The sequence below is a fragment of the Hyla sarda genome, chromosome 5 (genome assembly GCF_029499605.1).
Source record: "Hyla sarda isolate aHylSar1 chromosome 5, aHylSar1.hap1, whole genome shotgun sequence".
In the NCBI taxonomy this organism is placed as follows: domain Eukaryota; kingdom Metazoa; phylum Chordata; class Amphibia; order Anura; family Hylidae; genus Hyla; species Hyla sarda.
The window spans coordinates 82,800,787-82,826,141 of NC_079193.1; the positions used below are offsets into that span (position 1 = coordinate 82,800,787).

General features: G+C 43.4%; 1 protein-coding gene and 1 long non-coding RNA gene across 8 annotated transcripts in view; one reads left to right on the top strand and one right to left on the bottom strand.

Annotated features, from left to right (window-relative positions):
- The first annotated feature begins 574 nt into the window (after positions 1-574).
- PALS2 (protein associated with LIN7 2, MAGUK p55 family member) overlaps positions 575-25,355 on the top strand; it is a 192,031-nt gene continuing 167,250 nt past the window's right edge. For 2 of the 7 annotated variants that reach the window (XM_056519816.1, XM_056519819.1), the window contains exon 1: positions 576-857. The gene's annotated coding sequence lies outside the window, so the exon portion shown is untranslated. Of the gene's footprint in view, positions 858-1,119; positions 1,141-25,355 lie in introns of those variants that run through there. The other 5 variants (XM_056519815.1, XM_056519818.1, XM_056519822.1 and 2 more) reach the window with 4 other exon arrangements.
- LOC130273292 (uncharacterized) overlaps positions 18,518-25,355 on the bottom strand; it is a 78,691-nt gene continuing 71,853 nt past the window's right edge. The window contains exon 3 of the long non-coding RNA XR_008843950.1: positions 18,518-18,957. This is a non-coding gene — a long non-coding RNA (uncharacterized LOC130273292). The remainder of the gene's footprint in view (positions 18,958-25,355) is intronic.

A 25,355-nucleotide genomic window follows, 5' to 3' on the forward strand; every position in this document is an offset into this window, starting at 1 on the left:
GTGCATTTTTGGGTAAAATGACTAATGTCACTGCAGAGTAGAATTGGCGACGCAAAAAATAAGCCATAATATGGATTTTTAGGTGGAAAATTGAAAGGGTTATGATTTTTAAAAGGTAAGGAGGAAAAAACGAAAGTGCAAAAACGGAAAAACCCTGAGTCCTTAAGGGGTTAAAGGGAGACATTAGGATGCACATTGGTGCCAATTTTACTGAGACTTGTAGTGATCAATTGTGGCCCTGGTGGAAAATTGCTTTGCCCACTGCATTTATTATGACCTGGAACAAGTGACATGAGTGAGAAGTATCCCCTCCTCTCTATGACTGGATTATGGTTATTACATATATTATTCCCATTAACATTTCCCTATCTGTGTGGATAACCTGATACATTCAGCTTATATCTGAGTTTTCCTACAGCGCAGCGCCCCCAGCCGGCGTGCACACACAAGTCCCCGGTAATGAGCTGTCAATCACACGCAGGGAGGCGGGGTGAAGCCGCCTGCTCATTGAATTCTGCACGACGTAGCTTTAGCCGCAGCTTACGGGCTCCCGAACGTGACGTCAGCCGAGCCTCAGGTGCGCGCTCGCGTAGATTGCGCGCCCTCGCGCAGGCTCTTCCCCGCTCGCTCGGAGGCGCGCTGCTGCTCGTTCACGGTTAGCGCTGACGCCGGCTGTGCTCACGGAGAGTTCGTGAGGGAAAAAGAAGGCTCGCGGGTCACATGTGAGCCGGTATTACCTCCTGTCTGCCCGTCATCCAGTGCTCCGGAGCTCTGAACACGGCTCACCCCGGCTCTCCTCGTTATCCACCTCTGTTCTGACAGACAGCGCGCCCGGGAGAGGTGAGTGGCTGTCACCGGTCAGTAGCGCTGTGATTTGTGTCCAGTGAGGAGCGGCTGCATGTCCTCCTCGTGTGCTCAGCGGCCGCCCCGTTACGTTGTGTCAGTGCACTTGTGTGGGGACGGTTGTGCTTCATACGTGACATGTGGCTGTAACGTGTGTCATGTGCACAGTATAGCGCCCCATAGACGTGGTGTAGTATGGAGTGTCAGTGGAGTGTCCTTACCCCGTGACCTGCCTGTGCTGCACTGGCTGAAGTGGCTGCCGGGGAGGCTTTCTCATCAATGGCCCGGCATAAGGACGTGAGGGGGGCTCACTACTGCTGCCCTCTCCATAGTCCTCCAAGGGGGAGGAGGGGGCCGCAGTGTGCTACAAATATCAATGAATTCCTGCATGGACCAATGTTATGGATACATATGAGAAGACTATTTGTGCATTTATAATTGTAAAGATTGTTATATATTGTGTATATATGATTGTAAATATTGTTATATAGTGTGTGTGTGTGTGTATATATATATATATATATATGTGTGTATATATATATATATATATATATATATGTGTGTGTGTATATATATATATGAGTGTGTATGTATATATAATTTTTATTTTTTGTGTGTGTAAAATTTATATATAAATATATATATATATATATATATATATATATATATATATATATATATATATATAATCTATCCCAATTGAAGCAGCACCTCCAAATAACTGCTTTGAGTGGGTGACAGTCCTTAAACCTCGGTGATCTGGTCTGTTTTTCAATAAAGATAAATGTAGGCAGCACATCAGGATTCGTGCAAAATTAAAGTGCTTTTATTCTAAGGAATAAGATGACGTTTTGGTGATCTCACCCCCCCCCCCCCACCCATTTTCAAGTCTTGAAAATGGCGGTGTGAGATCGCTGAAACGTCGTCTTATTCCTTGGAATAAAAGCACTTTAATTTTGCACGAATCCTGGTGTGCTGCCTATATATAATATATAATTACACACACACACACTCGGGTCCATAAATATTGGGACATCAACACAATTCTAACACTTGGCTCTATACACCACCACAATTGATTTTCTTAATGAGACAAACAAGATGTGCTTTAACTGCAGACTGTCAGCTTTAATGTGAGGATATTTACATCCAAATCAGATGAACAATGTAAGAATTGCAACAGTTTGCATATGTGTCTCCCACTTGTTAAGGGACCAAAAGTAATGGGACAATTGGCTTCTCAGCTGTTCCGTGGCCAGGTGTGTATTATTCCCTCATTATCCTACAATGAGCAGATAAAAGGTCCAGAGTTAATTTCAAGTGTGCTATTTGCATTTGGAATCTGTTGCTGTCAACTCTTGATGAGATGCAAAGAGCTGTCACTATCAGTGAAGCAAGCCATCATTAAGCTGAAAAAAAAAAAGAGTGCCAAAACATTAGGTGTGGCCAAAACAACTGTTTGGAACATTCTTAAAAAGAAGGAGCACATCTGAGAGCTCAGCAACACCAAAAGACCCGGAGGATGGCTGAAGAAATCTTTCCCTGGTGAAGAAAACCCCCTTCACAACAGTTGTCCAGATGAAGAACACACTCCAGGAGGTAGGTGTATAAATGTCAAAGTCAACAATCAAGAGAAGACTTCACCAGAGTGAATACAGAGGGTTCCCCACAAGATGGAAACCATTGGTGAGCCTCAAAAACAGGAAGGACAGATTAGAGTTTACAAACGACATCTAAAAAAGCCTTCACAGTTCTGGGACAACATCCTATGGACAGAGGAGACCAAGATCAACTTGTACCAGAGTGATGGGAAGAGAAGAGTATGGAGAGGGAAAGGAACATGATCCTAAGCATGCCACCTCATCAGTGAAGCATGGTGGTGGTAGTGTCATGGCATAGTGGGCATGTATGGTGCCAATGGAACTGGTTGTTTTGTATTCTTTGATGTGACTGCTGACAAAAGCAGCAGGATGAATTCTGAAGTGTTTCGGGCAATATTATCTACTCATATCCAGCAAAATGCTTCAGAACTCATTGGACGGCGCTTCACAGTGCAGATGGACAATGACCCAAAGCATACTGCAAAAACAACCAAAGAGTTTTTTTAAAGGGGCACTCCGCCCCTGGCATCTTATCCCCTATCCAAATGATAGGGGATAAGATGTTAGATCGCCGCGGTCCCGCTGCGGGGGACCCCGGGGATCGCCGCTGCCACACCCCGCCATCATTACTGCACAGAGCGAGTTCGCTCTGTGCGTAATGACGGGTGATACAGGGCCCGTAGCAGCATGACGTCATGGCTCCGCCCCTCATGACATCATGGCCCATCCCCTTAATGCAAGTCTATGACAGGGGGCTTGACGACCGCCACGCCCCCTCCCATAGAATTTCATAAATATATATAATCTATATCTCTCATGAATTTTTACCCTCTGGAGATATAGGCTGGGCACAGCACAGGTTGCTATGTTGGGGGAGTTATCTGATCCTGTATGAAGCAAATACCCCCCCCCTCTTATGGGATACAGTGGGCTGGAGCTGAATACGCCTGGTAACTCCTGGCACATTACTGCTTTGTAGTAATTTGTATTATAAGAAATAGATCACTGTTCTAGAGCAGTGAAGGTTGTCGGGTCATGATGGCAGTCCCAGCTTGATAGCCACAGGTTGGGAAATACTGTTCTAAAGCAATAGTCTTCAACCCAGTGTTTCCCAACCAGGGCACCTCCAGCTGTTGTTAAACTACAACTCCCAGCATGCCCGAACAACCAACAGCTGTCCAGGCATGCTGGAAGTTGTAGTTTTGCAACAGCTGGAGGCACCTTGATTGGGGAAACATTGCTCCAACTAGGGCTGCACGATATATGGCAATCGACTCGCGATTTTTGCGATATAGCGATACGGCCCCCCGGGAAAACATGCGATTATCTGCTCCCGTGGCGGGGCCAGCCAGAGCAGGTAAAAACTAATTCAAATACAAAGTCAGTGTTTCCCAACCAGGGGGCCTCCAGTTGTTGTCAAATGTGACAAGGTGGGGGGGAAGAATGTGACAAGGGGATATGTGAAATAGGCGGTGGGCATAAAATGGGTAGGTGTGAAATGGAGGCGATTGGACATGAAATGGGGGATTTCACCTTTTTTAATTAATTTTTTAGTATATCGCATCGCATATCGAAATCGCAATATTTAGGCACAAAATCGCAATCGCACATTTTCCCCATATCGAGCAGCCCTAGCTCCAACCAATGGCTCTCTAAAAGGCTGCCAGGGCATGATGAGAGTTGTAGTGTCACAGGGTCAGGCAATCTCCTGAAATAGAGATTGCAGAGGCCCCCAGAATGGAGGAGGAGACATGGATGGTGCTTCAATGTAACAAACTGATCTGACAGTGCATCTTTTTCAATCAGAACAGTGTTATAGGGAATCTGTCACCACTTTCATACTGCCCGAACCACAAGTTAAAAAGGTGGTCCCCAGCAGTTTATTCCCATAAGCCATGATTGATCTCTCTTCCTGTTTCCTTACAAGAAGAGCTCTATCAAAAAGGCACCAATGGGACAGGCAGAAATCGCCAGGGACTATCCCAATATCTCGTGATTCAGCAGGATGAAAAATATGACAGGTTCCCTTTAAGAACAATGGCAGCAGAAGGCTGGTGGAAGTGGTAAACTGTAGCCAATACTCCAATGTGCCAGTCTATTAAGTGGGTTTAATAGAAACAGGTGGCCTTTTTAGGAATGAAGTTCAGGAAGGGTAACCCATTTGGGCTCCATGGTAAACGCACTACAGCAATGTTGATATTGTTGATATTGGCAGTCTATTATAAGAAATAGAGCAGTGTTCCCTAACCTGAGCATGGGAGTTGTAGTTTTACAACAGCTGGAGAGCCACAGGTTGAGGATCACTGAAATAGAGAAGCCAGAGCATCCCTCCATTACTGAAGTTAAAGGAGTAGTCCAGTGTAGAGCTACTTATCCCCTATCCTAAGGATAGGGGATAAGTTCTAGATCGCGAGGGGTCTGACCGCTGGGACCCCCGCGATCTCCCGTACAGGGCCCTGGCTCGCTGGCCAGAGAGCACGTGTCGACCAACGCACAAACTGGCAGCCGACACACCCCATCAATACAGCGCTATGGCAGAGCCGGACTGCTGCCTTCGGCAATCTCCAGTTCTGCCACAGCGCTGTATTGAGGGGGGGTGTTGGCACGCGCTCTCTGGCCAGCGGTCGGACCCCCCAGATCTGAATCTTATCCTCTATCCTTCAGAAAGGGAATAAGTTGTTCTACACTGGAGTACTCATTTAACCCCTTAAGAACCGGGGTTTTTTCCGTTTTTGCATTTTCGTTTTTTGCTCCTTGCCTTTAAAAAATCATAACTTTCAATTTTGCAACTAAAAATCCATATGATGGCTTATTTTTTGCGCCATCAATTCTACTTTGTAATGACGTCAGTAATTTTGCCCAAAAATCTACGATGAAACAGAAAAAAATCATTGAGACAAAATTGGAAAAAATAAAACGCAGTTTTGTAAATTTGGGGGCTTCTGTTTCCACACAGTACATTTTTCGGTAAAAATTACACCTTATCATTATTCTGTAGGTCCATACGATTAAAATGATATCCTCCTTATATAGGTTTGATTTTGTCGTACTTCTGGAAAAATCATAACTTAATGCAGGAAAATTAATATGTTTAAAATTGTCATCTTCTGACCCCTATTACTTTTATTTTTCCGTGTATGGGGCGTATGAGGGCTAATTTTTTGCGCTGTGATCTGAAGTTTTTATCGGTACCATTTTTGTATTGATAGGACTTATTGATCGCTTTTTATAAAAAAATTTTCATGACCAAAAATGCGCTATTTTGGACTTTGGAATTTTTTGGCTCGTACGCCATTGACCGTGCGGTTTAACTAACAATATCTTTTTATAATTTGGACATTTCCGCACTTTTTATGGGAAAAGTGGGGTGATTCGAACTTTTAATAGGGGAGGGGATAAATGATCTTTTTTTTTTCCACTTTTTTTTTTATTTTTTTTTTTGCAGTGTTATAGCTCCCATAGGGACCTATAACACTGCACACACTGATCTTTTACATTGATCACTGGTTTCTCATAAGAAACCAGTGATTGATGATTCTGCTGCTTGACTGCTCATGCCTGGATCTCAGGCACTGAGCAGTCAATCGGCGATCGGACAGCGAGGAGGCAGGTAGGGACCCTCCAGCTGTCCTGTAAGCTGTTCGGGATGCCACGATTTCGCCGCGGCTATCCCGAACAGCCCACTGAGCTAACCGGCATGGTTTCACTTTAGACGCGGCGTTCAACTTTGAACGCCGCGTCTAAAGGGTTAATAGCGCGCTGCACCGCGATCAATGCCGTGCGCTATTAGCCACGGGTCCCGACCGTTGTTAGAGGCCGAGCCCGACCCGCTATGACACGGGACCATGCCGTTCCAGTACGTCATGTGTCCTTAAGGGGGTTAAAAGGGTACTTCGGTGGAAAACTTTTTGTGCCAGAAAGTTAAACAGATTTGTAAATTACCTCTATTAAAAAAAAATCTTAATCCTTCCAGTACTTATTAGCTGCTGAATACTACAGAGGAAATTCTTATATTTTTGGAAAACAAAGCTCTCTGGTGACATCACGAGAACAGTGCTCTCTGCTGTCCAGAGTAAGAGAAAATCCCCATAGCAAACATATGCTGCTTTGGTCAGTTCCTAAAATGGACAGAGGTGTCAGTAGAGAGCACTGTGGTCATGATGTCAGCAGAGAGCTCTGTGTTCCAAAGAGAAAATAATTTCCTCTGTAGTATTCAGCAGCTAATAGGTACTGGAAGGATTAAGATTTTTTTAATAGAAGTAATTTACAAATCTGTTTAACTTTCTGTCACCAGTTGATTTAAAAAAAAGTTTTCCACAGGGAGTACGCATTTAAGGGGTGCTGCTGAAATAGCTGTGTGGATGGTGCTCCAGTAGCACAGATCTATGTGACAGCAGATATTATCGGTTTAGGAACATGGGCAGTGGAAGTGACTAAAAGTATCTTTGTATGTAGTAGTGCAGTGCCATTCCATTGAAGTGAATGAAGCGAAGTTGTAATATCGCACACAACCTGAGGACAGGTGTGGTGCTGTTTTTGAAAGACTTTAGCTCTGTTTTTCTGTTCCTTAATGTGGATAACACCTTTAAATTCAGCCTGTTTATTCTCTAATGAGCACTTTGCAGATATCCTATGTATGAAGGTGTTTGTATGGGATTAGGAAACCATGACATTGTTTTCTGTCAAAAGCAGCAATACATCTGTCTACAGGTTTTGTATGTGACTGCAGCTTTGTCCCAGTCACTTTGGTAGCGATTAGTTCCAGTACCAGACACTGGAGCTGGTCGGTATGACCAAATGTGTATCACAGTATTTTTGTAACTTATGGCGGTTCCACAGTATTTCTTTCAACCCCCCACCCCAAATCATGTGACCCGCGACCACTTTTCTGTTACCCGCCAGCGTTGTTCTGCTCCCCACCCCCCCAATTAATTATCAGCCCAGTGGGGTACTACTCACATATGTCACCCGCAAGCACTGCCCTCCTCTTTGTTGGGGGCCGGCGGTGCTGGAACTCGCTGTATGCCAGTGGTCTCAAACCTGCGGACCTCCAGCTGTTGCAAAACTACAACTCCCAGCATGCCCGGACAGCCAACGGCTGTCCGGGCATGCTGGGAGTTGTAGTTTTGCAACAGCTGGAGGTCCGCAGGTTTGAGACCACTGCTGTACACTGTATCACTATGCCCGGGCTGCAAAAGATGAAGAAAATAAACTTTATCTTGCCTACGTCGGCCTTACACTGGGGACTGGAACGTCGGACAGCCGTCAGCCTATCAGGGGCCGGAGCGATGTCCCGCGCCTGCCAGTGATAGGTTAAATGCACTGTCATGTAAGAAGCCGGCTTCTTATGACCGTGGGCTCAGCCTATCATTGGCCGGAGCGGGACACTGGCACTCCTCTAGTGTCTACCCAACCCTTTATGGAAATTGTTCCAGAGGTCTTTATTAAAGCGTTGACTCTCAGCAGTGTCATCAGGGGATGTACAGGATCAGAAAACCATAGTTGCTTTCTATGGCTTTCTGATCCTGTACATCACCTGATGACACTGCTGAGAGTCAACGCTTTAATAAAGACCTCTGGAACAATTTCCATAAAGGGTTTAGTAGACACTAGAGGAGTGCCAGTGTCTTACAGACACCATCTACACATCATTTTTGGTACAACATATGAAAGAACAGCGGCCCCTGATTTCACAGAACACCCATTGTAGAAATAAAGACCAATGCTTTAGTGCTGCCCCCTGGAGGAGTGTCACTTCAGGTGAAACGCTCAATTCATAGATTGGGCACAACACTGTCTGAGAGGATAATAAATCTGCCAGGTAGGATTGTATTAATTCTAAAACATCTAACATTATATATGTCTCTGCATCTTACTGTAAAGATGTCTCCGATTCAGACGTGACCTCGGATCACACCTGTTTAGAGCTTTTACGTTCTCCCTATCTTTGCTTTACATATTCTGGTTTCTCCCACACTCCATAGCACTGATCTGACCATCAGCTTTGTGTGAAATTGGCTGTAATGTGCGTCCTAGTATAGGGGGGCCTGTAAGCTGAAAAGACAATGGGGGAGATTTATCAAGCTGTTCCCGTTTTTATTTTAATTTTTTCTGTAAAAAGGCGCATCGTTGCACAATTTTTGGGATTTGCACATTTTTTTTGCACCTTTTGCTTATATGCCATTTTAACATAAATGACTGCGAGAAGCAGAATTCCATTTTGACTTAGGCCATGGAAGATATTTACTATATGCATCTTTTTTTAACTTAAGCACATCAATTGGCGCATATCATTCAAAAAATGTGCAAATATAGACCAGGGTGGAGGCAATCTTTAGAAAACGTCGGCAGAACCCTTGTACAGTTTAGTCCATTGTTATACTGCTCTAATTACATAAGGTTGTGTTATAACACTGGGTCATGTTTGGGTATGTCCTCTTTCAAATATAGTAAATTATTATTTATTTATTTTTAATTTAACTAAACTTGTTTACTTTTTAGTTTTTTCCTTTTTATTTACCTCTTTCATTTTCAAAAATTATGATGTACTGATGTACATGTTTTAAATGTACATTCTTTTTTCTTTCAAAATATATTTAGGGATAAATGTCCATATTTATTACCAACCGTTATTTATTTACCCCATACTGTATCCATGTTTAAATTATTTAACCAATTTAATGTACCAAATCTCATATCTGTCTAATGTACAATTTCTGCCTTTTTGCTATTGAACAGTTTTTCTTTAATATCTCCACCTGCCCGCAGCTGTTAGAATTGTGTATATTTTGTCATGTATAAAAAAAGGGTTTGTATTTTTTTTTTTTTATTTATTTATTTTATTTCCAAGTTTGCGTTTCTCTTATGTTCTGTAAATAGCACAGTGTGGTTAAATTATTTAACCCTTTGACAATGAAAAATTGCTGTGTTTTTGGTTACTTTAGATTGTGGTGTCTTGTTAAAATAGAAAATTACCAGTATGATTTTGGCTTGTGTCCAAGCCATTTATCCTCAGGTCAAAATTGGCTAAATAACTCTCACCTAGCTGAGTATACTGTTTCATAAGGCAAACTGCTTTTGGTGGCTTCCAGTGTGTTCTAAGGTAATTAAAAAAACGCAATATTTATCAAGTTTGTGTGCCTTTTTGATAAATAAGGCGCACGGCAGTCATAAATAACGCATAAAAAAAACACATAAAAAAATGCTTCTCACAGACAACATTGATACATCTCCCCCTATGTACAGTGCTGTAGAATATATCAGGGCTATAATGGGCACCTGCAGTATTTTATACCATAGTTTATACTTCTGTGCCTTTGTGATAAGCAATGATTTTGTTCCCGTAATCTTTTTAAATGTATAGTCATGTTGTACAGTCATACATAAGTCCGTGGCACTGACAAGAATTTTTACAGCTCTTTATTTTTCTCTCTTTATTTTTCTCTCTCTATTTGATAGTGGTTTTATCTTGCAGCTGCATATGTAGTCTGAATATACACAGTGCTCATTGGGGGTACAGGCAGGTTGAAGCTCCTGGCTGAGTCGAAGTTCCTAATCTATAATAAGTCTGGATGGTCGTTGCTGTTGTCTACATTGGAAGAGTGGCCTGGAGCCTTTAGATCTCTGATTTACATGTGCATAAATTATGTATAGGTGCGTTGGAGCCTTTGTAAATTTCACCTCCTCAATGTATGTTTACCTTGATGCCAGCTACCATGGAAAGCAGCAGGTCCCTGCCAAAAGAGAAGTAATGCCTGTTCTATGGCTGTTACAACATAGATCTTGCCTTATATAAATTTCCTGTGTCTCCTGTTTGTCTACTCTTTCTAAAGTTATTCATTTTAATGTTGTTCAGTAAAGCAGATGTCCTTGGTGTGTGATTGGTCTGTAGGAAAAAGCGCAATACCACTATTACAGTAGGATGATATAGCAGCTGTCACATGTTGATACAGTCTTGCACTTTACTCCATTGTTCTGTCTTATCTTTTACCCTGCAGCAGCCTGTTGACTGAGCTTGTAGAGCTGATTGTGGGTGCTGCTTCTTGGAATCCTCATTGTCTTAGGCCCCTTTCACACTACCGTTGTCCTCCTGTAAAAACCTCCGTCATGAACACCCGTCAGAAAGTCCAGAAAGCGGATTTATTGTTGGGTTTCCCCTTTTTTTGTGTGTTGCAAATAATTGCACATTGGGTGAAAAGTCGCAAAAAAATTGTTCAAGAAAACAAATTAAATGTAGTGTGGCCTGATTGGCTTTTTGCAGTGGTCAGTGATTTTATCGTTTTTAATTTGAAGCAAAATTCAATTTTGTGCAATCTCACAACTGCAGAAATATACACTTTTCATGGTGTGTGTATACACACATACACACACATACACACATACACATACACACACACATACACACACACATACACACACACATACACACACACATACACACACACATACACACACACATACACACACACATACACACACACACATACACACACACACATACACACACACACATACACACACACACATACACACACACACACATACACACACACACACACACACACATACACACACACACACACACACACACATACACACACACACACATACACACACACACACATACACACACATACACACACACACACATACACACACACACACATACACACACACACACATACACACACACACACATACACACACACACATACACACACACTCATTTTTTGTGCCATAATCTGTTTTTTGTATCAGTACCATTTTGATATTGATCTGAATTTTTAATAGCTTTTGAACTTTTATTTTTCTGGGATATTATAAAAATTGCAATTCTGCGTTTTTAATTTAAATTTTTTTTTTTTTTACGTTGCTTACCTTATGGGATACATAGTTATATTTTAATAGTTCGTACAATTGCGCACACACAGTGAAAATTATGATTATGTTTACATGTTTTTATATAGGAAAAGGGGGTGATTTGAACTTTTAACATGGAAGGGGTTAATGTGTGTCTTAAACTTTTGATAAAACTTTTTTTTTTTAATTTACATTTTTCTTACACTTTATTAGACTTTTAGGAGAAAACATTAGATTCCTCATACGAATCAATAGAGTTCTATTGAACTCCATTGATCTGTGCGCTCTGCGATCCATTGATAGAGCCTGGTCCAGCCAGGAAACTACACCCCTCACGGAACGTGACAAGGGGTATAGTGAGCCTTAACTAGGTGTTTGAAGAATTTTCTAGGTGTTTGAAGAATTTTCGATGAAAATTAAAAATCTTTGTTTTTCACTAAAATGCTGGTGTTATCCAAAATTACCCCACAGGTGTTTGATGAATTTTAATTAAAGTTGGATTTGAAAATGAAGACAAATTTTTTTTTCACTAAAATTATGTTGTTACCCTAAATTTTTCATTTTCACAAGGGAAAATAGGAAAAAAGCCCCCCAAAATGTGTAACCCCATTTCTTCTGAGTAAGAAAATACCCCATATGTGGATGTAAAGTGCTCTGCGGGCGAACTACAATGCTCAGAAGAGAAGGAGCGCCATTGGGCTTTTGAAGAGAAAATTTGTCCGGAAATAAAGGCCACGTGTGTTTACAAACCCCCCCCCCCCCCATAGTGTCAGAACAATGGACCCCCCCACATGTGACCCCATTTTGGAAACTACACCCCTCAAGTAATGTAACAAGGAGTACAGTGAGCATTTACAGGTGTCTTACAGATTTTTGGAACAGTGGTCTGTGAAAATGAAACATTTTATTTTTCATTTGCGCAGCCAACTGTTCCAAAGATCTGTCAAACACCAGTGGGGTGTAAATACTCACTGCACCCCTTATTAAATTCTGTTAGGGGTGTAGTTTCCAAAATGGGGTCACATGTGGGGGGGGGGGTCCACTGTTCTGGCACCACGGGGGGGGGGGGGGGGGGCTTTGTAAACACACATGGCTCCTGACTTCCATTCCAAATAAATTCTCTTTTCAAAAGCTCCATGGCGCTCCTCCTCTTCGGAGCATTGTAGTGCGCCAGCAGAGCACTTGACGTCCACACATGGGGTATTTCCATAATAAATGGGGTTACAAGTTTTGGGGGTCATTTTCTCCTATTACCCCTTGTAAAAATGTAAAATTTAGGGGGGGGGGGGAACTGCATTTTAGTGAGAATTTTTTTTTTTTTTTTAATTTACACATCCAACTATAACAAAAAGTTGTCAAACACCTGTGAGGTTTTAAGGCTCGCTGTACCACTTGTTACGTTCCTTAACCTCTTAAGGACCCAGGGCGTATGGATACGCCCTCACACCCTGGGCCTTAAGTACCCAGGGCGTATCCATACGCCCTGGCGTTTTCCGGTCTCTGCCGCGCCGGGCAGAGATCGGAACTGGATGCCTGCTGAAATCCTTCAGCAGGCATCCAGGGCAAACGCCGAGGGGGGCCATGTAGGCCCCCCATGTCAGCGATCGCCGCAAATTGCAAGGGAAATCGCCCTTGCGATCTGCGGCGATACCGGGCTGATCGGGTCTCTGGGACCCGACCGCCCGGTAATTTTGCATGATCCCGGCTGTCACAGACAGCCAGGACCGTGCTAAAGTATAGGAGCGAGGTGGCAAACCGGCCACCTCCTCCTATACCCTGCGATTCTTCGGTTAGTTAACCGACCAATCGCAGGAGGGGGGGGCGGTTACTTCCTCCCGCCCTGCCCGGCCCCTGGAAGTCCGGAGAGGACTGGAGGAAGACCGGAGGACGAGGCGGGGGACAGGAGAGTGCTGGGGCCCGGCGATGAAGACGGCGGCGGCGACAGGTGAGTTGATCTTCAGCCGCGGTCGGGCCCTTTACAGCAATGCACGTCGCCGTAAAGCGACGTGCATTGCTGTAATGGGACCCTGTAAACTACAACTCCCAGCATGCCCAGACAGCCCTTGGCGTCTGGGCATGCTGGGAGTTGCAGTTTTGCAACATATAGAGGTCCACAGTTTGGAGACCACTGTGCCCTTCCAGATGTTGCAAAACTACACATCCTCAGCATGCCCTTACTGTCCAGGCATGCTGGGAGTTGTAGTTCTGTAACATCTGGCCCTTCAGATGTTGCAGAACTACAACTCCCAGCATGCCTGGACAGTTTTGGCATACTGGGAGTTGTAGTTTTGCAACATCTGGAAGGGCACAGATTGGGGACCACTGTATTAGTGGTCTGCAAACTGTAGTCCTCCAGATGTTGCAAAACTACAACTCCAAGCATGCTGGGAATTGTAGTCCGGCAACACCTGGCTCTAAAGATGTTGCCGAACTACTACTCCCAGCAGGCCTGAGAATGTTTGGGAGTTGTGGTTTTGCAACAGCTGGAGGCACACTGGTTGGGAAACATTGTCTGTTTCCTAACTCGGTGTTTCCCAACCCGTGTGCCTCCAGCTGTTGCAAAACTATAACTACCAGCATGCACTGATAGACTGTGCATGCTGGGAGTTGTAGTTTTGCAACAGCTGGAGGTCCCCCCCTGTGAATGTACAGGGTACATTCACATGGGCAGGGGCTTGCAGTGAGTATCAGGCTGCAAGTTTGCGATGCAGCAAATTTTGCGCGGCAGCTCAAACTCGCAGCGGGAAACTCGCTGTAACCCCCCGCCCATGTGACTGTACCCTAAAAACACTACACTAACACAAAATAAAATAAAAAGTAAAAAACACTACATATACACATACCCCTACACAGCCCCCCTCCCCTCCCCAATAAAAATGAAAAACGTCTGGTACGCCACTGTTTTCAAAATGGAGCCTCCAGCTGTTGCAAAACAACACCTCCCAGTATTGCTGGACAGCCGTTGACTGTCCAAGCATGCTAAGAGTTTTGCAACAGCTGGAGGCAGCCTGTTTGGAAATCACTGGCGTAGGATACCCCTATGTCCACCCCTATGCAAATCCCTAATTTAGGCCTCAAATGCGCATGGCACTCTCACTTTGGAGCCCTGTCGTATTTCAAGGCAACAGTTTAGGGTCACACATGGGGTATCGCCGTACTCGGGAGAAATTGCCTAACAAATTTTGGGGGGGCTTTTTCTCCTTTCACCCCTTATGAAAATGTGAAGTTGGGGTCTACACCAGCATGTTAGTGTAAAAAAATAAATTGTTTACACTAACATGCTGGTGTTGCCCTATACTTTTCATTTTGACAAGAGGTAAAAGGGGAAAAAAGCCCCTCAAAATTTGTAATGCAATTTCTCCCGACTACGGAGATACCCCATATGTGGGTGCAAAGTGCTCTTGGGGCGCACAACAAGGCCCAGAAGGGAGAGTGCGCCATGTACATTTGAGTGATTTGCACAGGGGTGGCTGATTGTTACAGCGGTTTTGACAAACGCAAAAAAAAAAAAACACGTGACCCCATTTCGGAAACTACACCCCTCACGGAATGTAATGAGGGGTGCAGTGAGAATTTACCCCCCATTGGTGTCTGACAGATCTTTGGAACAGTGGGCTGTGCAAATTAAAAATGTTGTACAGACCACTGTTCCAAAGATCTGACACACCAGTGGGGGTAAATGCTCACTGTACCCCTTGTTACGTTCCTCAAGGGGTCTAGTTTCCAAAATGGTATGCCATGTGGGGGTTATTTTGCTGTCCTGGCACCATAGGGGCTTCCTAAATGCGACATGCGCCCGAGCAAAATTTGCTCCCAAAAAGCCAAATATGACACCTTCTCTTCTGAGCATTGTAGTTCGCCCGTAGTGCACTTCAGGTCAACTTATGGGGTACCTCCATACTCAGAAGAGATGGGGTTTCAAATTTTGGGGGGTATTTTTTGCTATTAACCCTTTGCAAAAATGTGAAATTTGGGGGGAAACACACATTTTAGTGAATTTTTTATTATATTTTTTTACATATGCAAAAGTCGTGAAACACATGTGGGGTATTAAGGCTCACTTTATTCCTTGTTACGTTCCTCAAGGGGTCTTGTTTCCAAAATGGTATGGCATGTGGCTTTTTTTTTTTTTTTTTTTTTTTTTTTTGCTGTTCTGGCACCATAGGGGCTTCCTAAATGCAACATGCCCCCCAAAAACCATTTCAGAAGAACGTACTCTCCAAAATCCCCTTGTCACTCCTTCGGTTCTGAGCCCTCTACTGCGCCCGCCAAACACTTTACATAGACATATGAGGTTTGTGCTTACTCGAGAGAAATTGGGCTACAAATATAAGTATACATTTTCTCCTTTTACCCCTCGTAAAAATAAAAAAATTGGGTCTACAAGAACATGCGAGTGTAAAAAATTAAGATTGTGAATTTTCTCCTTCACTTTCCTGCTATTCCTGTGAAACACCTAAAGGGTTAAAAGGCTTACCGAATATCATTTTGTATACTTTGGGGGTGCAGTTTTTATAATGGGGTCATTTGTGGGGTATTTCTAAGATGAAGACCCTTCAAATCAACTTTAAACCTGAACTGGTCCCTGAAATTTTGTGAAAAATTGGAAAATTGCTGCTGAACTTTGAAGCCCTCTGGTGTCTTCCAAAAGTAAAAACTTGTCAATTTTATGATGGAAACATAAAGTAGACATATTGTATATGTGAAAAAAAAATTAAAATATTTTGAATATCCATTTCCCTTACAAACAGAGAGGTTCAAAGTTAGAAAAATGCTAAATTTTCAAAATTTTCATAAAATTTTCAAATTTTTCACCAAGAAAGGATGCAAGTTACAATTTTTTTTTTACCACTATGTTAAAGTAGAATATGTCACGAAAAAACAATCTCGGAATCAGAATGATAACTAAAAGCATTCCAGAGTTATTAATGTTTAAAGTGACAGTGGTCAGATGTTAAAAAAAAAAATGGCCGGGTCCTTAGGTGTAAAATGGCTGGGTCCTTAAGAGGTTAAGGCGTGTAGTTTCCAGAATAATATGCCATGTGTTTTTTTTATTTTTTTTGTTTTTTTTTTTATTTTGCTGTTCTGGCACCACAGGTGCTTCCTAAATGTGACATGCCCCCAAAAATCATTTCAGCAAAATTTGCTTTCTAAAAGCCAAATGTGACTCCTTCTCTTCTGAGCATTGTAGTATGCCCACAGAACATTTTACGTCCTAACATGGGGTATTTCCATACTCAGAGATGGGGCTACAAATTTTGCGGGGCATTTTCTCCCATTACCCTTTGTTAAAAATGGTAAATTTGGGGGGGGGGGGGGGGGGAATGCACTATAGTGAAGAAAAAATTTCACTTACACATCTGATTTTTAACGAAAAGCCGTCAAACACCTGTGGGGTGTTAAGGCTCACTGGACCCCTTGTTACGTGCCTTGAGGGGTGTAGTTTCCAAAATGGTATGCCAAGTGTTTTTTTTTTTTTTTTTGCTGTTCTGGCACCATAGGTGCTTCCTAAATGTGACATACCCCCCCCCCCCCCCAAAAAACCATTTCAGAAAAACTCACTCTCCAAAATCCCATTGTCGCTCCTTCCCTTCTGAGCCTTGTAGTGCACCCACAGAGCACTTGACATCCACATATGAGGTATTTCCTTACTCGAGAGAAATTGGGTTACAAATTCCGGGGGGGGGCTTTTTCTCCTATTACCACTTGTAAAAATTCAAAAACTGTCTACAAGAACATGCTAGTGTAAAAAATGAAGACTTTGAATTTGCTCCTTCACTTTGCTGCTATTCCTGTGAAACACCTAAAGGGTTAACACACTTACTGAATGTCCTTTTGGATACTTTGAAGGGTGCAGTTTTTATAATGGGGTCATTTGTGGGGTATTTCTAAAATATGAAGGCCCTTCAAATCCACTTAAAACCTGAACTGGATCGAGAAAAATTTTGTGAAAAATTTGAAAATTGCTGCTGAACTTTGAAGCCCTCTCAAATGCGCTTGTGCAAAGTAAAAACATATACGTTTTTCCCGTATGGAACCTTATACATGTGCGTTTCCCATTGACGTCCATGTTAAAAAAAACAAAACAAAAAAAAACAACTTATGCGGTTGCAGTATGGTTTTTAAACCGTGGTTGACCACGATTTTGTCTCCGGTTTAAAAACCGTACTGCAACCGCATAAGTTTTTTTTTTTTTTTTTTTAACATGGACGTCAATGGGAAACGCACATGTATACGGTTCCATACGGGAAAAACGTATACGTTTTTACTTTGCACATGCGCATTTGAGTCCTAAAGACCCCTCCCATTAAAAATGGACAAAATTTTCATAAAGTATGGTTTTTTTTTTTCCTATAAAAACTGATGGAACTGTATGCACTTTTAAAAACGCATACGGCTTACTTTTTTCCATACTGTTCCATCTGTTTTTTTGCCATACGGTTTTCTTTAGAAAAACTGATTGAAAACAGTATGGCAAAAACGTAGTGTGAACCCAGCCTTATTTATACAGGTTCTTCAGTTCCCATTCGTGCAAACACTCAGTCTTGCAAAAAAGCTTTGGCTGCTTGGGCATGCTGGGAGTTGTAGTTTTGCATCAGCTTAAGCATAGTGATTGGGAAACACTTTTAGGCACAGAAAATTGACATTGCTTACATTTTTTCTTTCTTTTTTTTTTCTTTCTTTTGTGTACAGAACTAAAACGGTTTCCTATTGAAGTCTGTGAGAGCTGGTGTTCATGCTGAAAAGAAATTCAGATTCGGTGCCCAAATTGTCTGGATTCACACGGTGTAAAATTGAAGCCAATTTTCTCAAATTTATTTTTTAATTTTTAGTTTTCTAGCTTGCTCAAATCCTTTTTTAATGTGCATTTGAAGAGTGTAGGTTTTATAGGTAAAAGAAGCATTTTTCCCCCTATTGATTTCAGTAGAAGCATAATACAAAGAATGGCTATGTTGCTGTTTCTTTTTAATTTTTTTTTTTCCTGCTGAAAACGCACCAAATAAAAACGGGAACAATGGTCCTTATTTTCCAGGAGAAATCAATGGTGTATGGTTTGGAGTTTTACACTTTGTAAATCAGGCCTTATTTGTTTTAAAACCTTTAAATGGCCACGCAAACAAAGAATGTCGTCCAGCTCTCGGGATGCGGTTAAAAGAAATATTCTTTATTGAAGGAACATCAGACAAAATTCACTTGCAGAAAGAGAGAAGCGTCTAACGTGTTTCGCACTGAACGTGCTTAATCGTAAACTGGCTTCACAACCTAACACACAAGTTAAAATACATGTAGAAAGGGTCATGTGACCCATTACGGCACTAAATCTGATTAAATACAAGGCAATGTAGAAGAGCTGGAGCATTTTAAAAGTGTGGAGATGATCTCTGTGTCCTGGTGGGTGGCTTCCCCAATAAGAAATCCACATTTTAGTGTTTTCTTTTCCATATATGAATGATCTCCAGTGACTCTTCTCCAAAAGACACAAATAAGATGAAATAGCATTGGCAATGGCAGTTTCCTCATTCTTGACTTCTGTTGGTCTATCTGGATTCTATAACATCTTTGCTTCTTCTGTGTTGCTACGGGTAACCACCCAGGGACTCCAGAGGTCCCCTCCAGCTCTTGAGTACCAGAATGAGGTACTTCCATGATTTAACTAAGAATCCAAGAGATAGACAAAGGCAGGATTAATAAGATTGATATGTACGTATATACACAGGCCAATCAAAATATGTATATTCCATTGTATTGTAAAAATTAAAGATATAAATACATCCCACCTAAAAGTAAAATATAGTAATACGAATGTACAAGTAACAACCACATCTAGTCTTTTGTTAAGTCCCCTAGGCTGTCTAGTATCTAGCAGAAACATCCAATGTGTTTCCCTATTGTATAATTTTCTTCTAAGATCTCCACCTCTGGGACCAAGCCGGACTCTTTCTATCCGTGAAACCTTCAGATGTCGGAGGTCACCCGCATGGATGTCTCTAAAATGCCTGGACAGCATTGATATGCCAACCGTATTGTTCCCCACATCTGACGCATGTTGCCTAAATCTAGTTTTTAACGTGTTACTCGTACAGCCCACGTATTGAATATTGCATGCCACACAGGTAGCCACATACACCACATATTTAGAGTTACAATTTATGTAATCGCTTATTTTGTGGGTGGCACCAGTGTGGCATGAAGTGACCAGTTTGGAGACATCCATATAATGGCCACGGTCAGAATCAAAAACTTTTTATATGTTGTAATTCTTGGAAAAACATTAAAGGAGAACTCCAACCAAAACTTATACCCCATCCACAGGATAGGGGATAAAAAGCTGATCGTGGGGACCTGGCTGTCAGTGAGGAGTGCTTGCTGCAGACAAAATGCGTTCCGTTCAGTTCTGTGGGCGTGCAAAAGAAACAACACTCGGGCATCTCCGGCGACCCAAAAAAAATGAATGGAGCGTGTGGCGTCTACAAGTAGACGACACATGCTCCTCACTGGCAGTCAGGGTCTCGTTCCAGATATCATGGGGGTTCCAACGATCGGACCCGCGCAATCAGCTACTTGTCCCCTATCCTGTGGGTAGGGGATAAGTTTTGGGTGGAGTTCTCATTTACCTTTCTAATATACACTTTATTAAAAAAAAAAATTCTCCTTTTTTATTAAAATAATTGCTTCTAAAAAAAGACCACATGGGGACCCTATACAATCCAGAACATAATCCTGTCCGGCTGCAGCATCATCTCTGTCCCTGCTGAAGCACAGGCATGGACAAAGTCCAGTAATTGAGGGCAGGACTAGCACTCCTCTGTGCTCACTCCTGTCCTGTCTTTGAGACTTATGCCTGAAAACAGAGTAGGGGGTTACAGAGCAGCCAGTTGTGACTGGATGAAGAGACCCAGCATAGCAGACTCAGGGAGGAAATGAATGAATGAATGATGAGTGAGTGCGGGCTCAGTGCTTGCCTCAGACACACTCCTTCCTAAGCAGTGGATGTCAGAATAAGTGAGCAGCAGAACAGAAGGGTTTGTAAGCCAAATACAGAAGCCAGACATGTAAAGCATCTGTATGACCTAGTGAGGAACATACGGAAGCAATTTTTTGTGATATGACATGTACACTTCAAACATGCACCAATCAACGAGAGGCAAACCCATTAAGTGTCTTAAGACTTGTTCACACCGAAGTAAAAATGACTGAAAAACGCCACAAAGAAATACTAAACTGAAAAAGGCGTAAAATAATGCAATACTCTAGAACAAAACAAATAATGAATCTTTAAAAAAAAAAAAAAAAAAAAAAAAAGACAGCTGTTCTGTAATGCTCTGTGAATTCGTAGAACATATGTGAACGGGACCATTTAGGTATGCTTCTTCAAGCCTTGTAATTTCCTGCCAGTAAATAAGCCAAATTGTGCTTTATTTATGCTCCTTTCTGCCTCGTGCCCTGTGATTTTCTAGCATCTCTAAGGGAATTTGGGAAGTTTCCTAAATGTACTTGTGGAGTTATCCAAGTCGAGCATATGAGTTTGGTGATTAAGCGGATTGTTTTGATTGTGTGGTAATTAATACCCTGTAGCTCGAGCAGTATGAATCGCTGGCACGGGTATTAATGGTCATACAGTCTTCAGACGTCGGCTGCTGACTCATTTTTTTTGTTTGAAAAGCAATTATCACAACATATTTGTTTTCACCCGGAGACCACGGTTCCAGCAGGAGCTCTGTTATTAGCTGAAGCTGCAATGTGACCGTCCAACTGGTGGATGCACGTAGATTTCCTTGGGATTGCTGCCATTGTAGTTTATGCTAAAGATCTGTATAAACTGCTTTTGCTCTCAAACTAATTTACGAACAATAATGTAACTTTTATTAAAAAAAGTAAAAAAAAATTATAGTAATTTTATTGATCATGCAAAAGTTTACTGTTGAAAACCACAATATGTGACTAAAATTCTAATTTCTGCCATAACGCTATAAACCACTGTTAAGTGGTTGTCCAGAATTTAGCAAAACGGGGCCACCAAATTCTGAAGCATGTAGTCTGTAAAAAATGACTATCTTTTGTTTATAGAAAACCCTGTCATGATATTGATACATTTTTGAATCCTCCCAGTAGAGCTGGGCGGTATGACCAAAAATGTTTATCACGGTATTTTTGGAAGTTATCGTTGTTTCACGGTATTTAACGGTATTTCACCCCCCCCCCCCCCAATGAGTTATCATCCCAGCGCTGCGCTGTCCCCCTCCTTGGCCGTTGATAGGCTGAGCCCACTGTCATTTAAGGAGCAGGCTGTCTTCTTACATGACCATGCGCTCAGCCTATCACCGACCGAGGCGGGTCATCGCTGCGCCCGGAGACGTTCCCATCTCCAGGACCGCAATGGAGGGACCGTGAGGCCAGTAATGGGGAAGGTGAGTTAAAGTTTATTTTGTTAGTTTTTGCAGCCCAGGCGCAGGATAGTACAGTACAGCGCAGTGGCTAATAATTATTTGCGGGGAGAGAAGGCTGACACCCCATCATGATAAACCACCACCTGCCTTTATTTATTTATTTTTTTTCTATTTGTTTTCTGCCCTGATATTGTGCTTTGTATTATGCTCAGTCTGTCAGCTCCGCAGACTGTGAAGGGGTGTTTCCCAGCAGGCATGACATCATCTGACAACGTCCTCCCTTAGGCTATGTTCACACGGCAGAATTTCTGTGGGGAATTCCGCATTGAAAGTTCTCAGACGCCTATTGATTCGCTTTCTGCTTTTCTGTGCCCGTAAAGTGGTTGTGATGACCTGGAAGGATACCCCCCCTCCCCCGTTGTCTTGTTGGCTGGCTCTGGTCAACAGGTATGTCCCGTTATACCAGACTCTTTATGTGAGTTGTAGGTGTCCAAAGAAATTCAACAAGGTATGGACCCCCTGGCTTCTGCTTGAAATGTCGGCGGACCTTATTGGGGGGGGGGGGGACAGGGTTACCGGGATGCGTGTTTGTGTGTGAGTGTGTTAGTATGTGTTGGGCTTTCTCTGGTTGGGTCTCCGGATATGCTCTTATGTTTTCCTGAGCAATTCCTTGTATGTCCTCTTGTATGGTCTCTGGGTTCTCCGGATTGCATTTGTGTTTTGTTCCACCGTGGGTGGTGATTATTATTTTAATTACAAGATTTAAATATTTAAAGAAAGGGAAAAGGAATTCCGCATTTAAATTTCACACGAAGATTCCGCAGCAGAGTCCCATTGATTTATGGAACAGTCTTCCTCAGGAACTGGTCACAGCAGAAACAGTTGAAAACTTTAAAACCGGGTTAGATGCATTCCTAGAACAAAACATTAACCCCTTAAGGACACAGCCCATTTTTCACCTTAAGGACCAGAGCGTTTTTTGCACATCTGACCACTGTCACTTTAAGCATTAATAACTCTGGGATGCTTTTACTTATGAATTTGATTCCGAGATTATTTTTTCATGACCTATTCTACTTTAACATAGTGGTAAATTTTCATCGATACTTGCATCATTTCTTGGTGAAAAATTCCAAAATTACATGAAAAATTAGAAAATGTTGCATTTTTCTAACTTTGAAGCTCTCTGCTTGTAAGGAAAATAGACATAACAAATTATATATTGATTCACATATACAATATGTCTACTTTGTTTGCATCATAAAGTTGAATTTTTTTTACTTTTGGAAGACATCAGAGGGCTTCAAAGTTCAGAAACAATTTTTCACAAAACTTTCAAAATCCAAATTTTTCAGGGACCAATTCAGTTTTGAAGTGGATTTGAAGGGCTTTCATATTAGAAATACTGCATAAATGACCCCATTATAAAAACTGCATCCCTCAAAGTACCCGTATTTATCGGGGTATACCACACACCGCCCTATAACACGCACCCTCATTTTACCAAGGATATTTGGGTAAAGTTTTTTTTTTTACCCAAGTATCCATGGTAAAATGAGGGTGCATGTGTATACCCTGATACACTGTTTCTGACCCATGAGAAGCCCCCAGGAAAGGCAGGGGGAGAGAGGCCGTTGCTGCCCGCTTCTCTCCAACTGCCTTTCCTGGGGTCTAGAGCCCTGCTGCCGCCGCTTCTCTCCCCCTGGCTATCTGTGCCGCTGCCCCATTGCTGGCACCGATAGCCAGGGGGAGAGAAGCGGCGCCGGCAATGGGGCAGCGGCGCCGATAGCCAGGGGGAGAGAAGAGGAAGCGGCACCCATTGCTGGCGCCGCTGCCCCGTTGCCTCCCCCATCCCCAGTTGTATAATTACCTGTTGCCAGGGTCGGGTCCGCGCTGCTTCTGGCCTCCAGTCGTTGCTATGCGCTGCGCGGTGCAATGACGAGTGATGTCACATGGCATAGCAACGACTCAGGGGACGCCACACCGGAGGCCTGAAGCAGCGTGGTGAGAGAGCACCATGTGCATTTGAGGCCTAAATAAGGGATTTGCATTAGGGATCGACCAATTATCGGTATGGCCGATATTATCGGCCGATAATCACGATTTTGGGCATTATCGGTATCGGCAATTATCTTGCCGATAATGCACCGCCCGCACCGCGACCGCCACCCCCTCGACCCGCCGCACTACACCCCCGACCCACCGCACCGCGTCGCACCCCCCACCGTGATGCTAGGCGGTATACCGGTATGGATTTTTTCCCATACCGCTATACCGGTCGGCCCCTCCCCCCCCACCCTCCGAGTCAATAAAAAAATTAAACTTACCCGTAATGGGGGTGGTCCAGGCCATCCTTCCTTCATGTAATGTCCGGGGGCGTTCCGGGTGGAGAGTGGTCCGGTCCGGGCTGTCCTTCTTCTCCCACGGCCTTCTTCTCCACTCCGGGCAGGCTCCGGCCTAGTACGCTGCATAGACGCCGCTATGCCGTGACGTCACGTGCGTCGCTGCGCACGGGCGTCACTGCGCAGCGACGTCTATGCAGCGTACTAGGCCGGAGCCTGGCCGGAGTGGAGAAGATGACCGCCGGAGAAGGACAGCCCGGACCGGACCACCCTCCACCCGGAACGCCCCCGGACACTACATGAACGATGGATGGATGGCCCGGACCACCCGGACAGGTAGGGGGAGAGAAGCGGGTGGTGGCGGCGGCCTATGGCCCCGCAAAAGCCACTGCAGATCATTGATTTAAAGCGCCCGCTTTAAATCAATGATCTGCAGCGGTGTCGCAGGGGGTTAAATAGCCGATATTTTATACCGGAATATCGGTATAAGTTATCGGCTATCGGCCCTAACCTGCAGCGATTATCGGTATCTGCCCTAAAAAACCGATATCGGTCGATCCCTAATTTGCATAGGGACGGACCCGGATGCAAAAATTAGACTTGCCTCTGATACCAAAAATGCCCTACGGCAGTGTTTCCCAAACAGGGTGCCTCCAGCTGTTGCAAAACTTCCAGCATGCCGGGACAGTCAATGGCTGTCCGGCAATACTGAGAGTTGTTTTGCAACAGCTGGAGGCTCTGTTTTGGAAATAGTGTTATACGAGACATTTTTTTATTTGCCGGGTGGGGGAGGGGGGGTCTATGTAGGGGTATGTGTATATGTAGTGTTTTACTTTTTATTTTGTGTAAGTGTAGTGTTTTTAGGGTACAATCAGTTTCCCGCTGGGAGTTTGAGCTGCAGCGGAAAATTTTCTGCATCTCAAACTTGCAGCGAGAATCTAGTTGTAAACCTCCACCCTGTACATTCAGATGGGGGGGCTGTTGCAAAACTCCTCAGTATAGTGTCAGCTGGTCGGGGGTCAGGCCGCCCGGTAACTCTCATCCATTTTTCCGCAGTTCTGTTTGAGTTTCCCGTGTCCGCTCGGAAGTCGCGTGCCTGCCAGGAGTTGTAGTCCCCTCCCAGCTCCAGAGTCAGTTCAGTGCGGCTCGGACTACACTTCCCAGAGACGCTTTGTGGCCGGATGTTTCTCTACCCCATCATGCATTGGAGTTGGTTGCTATGGAAACTGTATTGCGGGAAAAACACATCGGTATTCGGTATGAACTGGTATACCGCCCAGCACTAATCCCGCCCACTCCTGCTAAAATGTTTGTCCAATCCT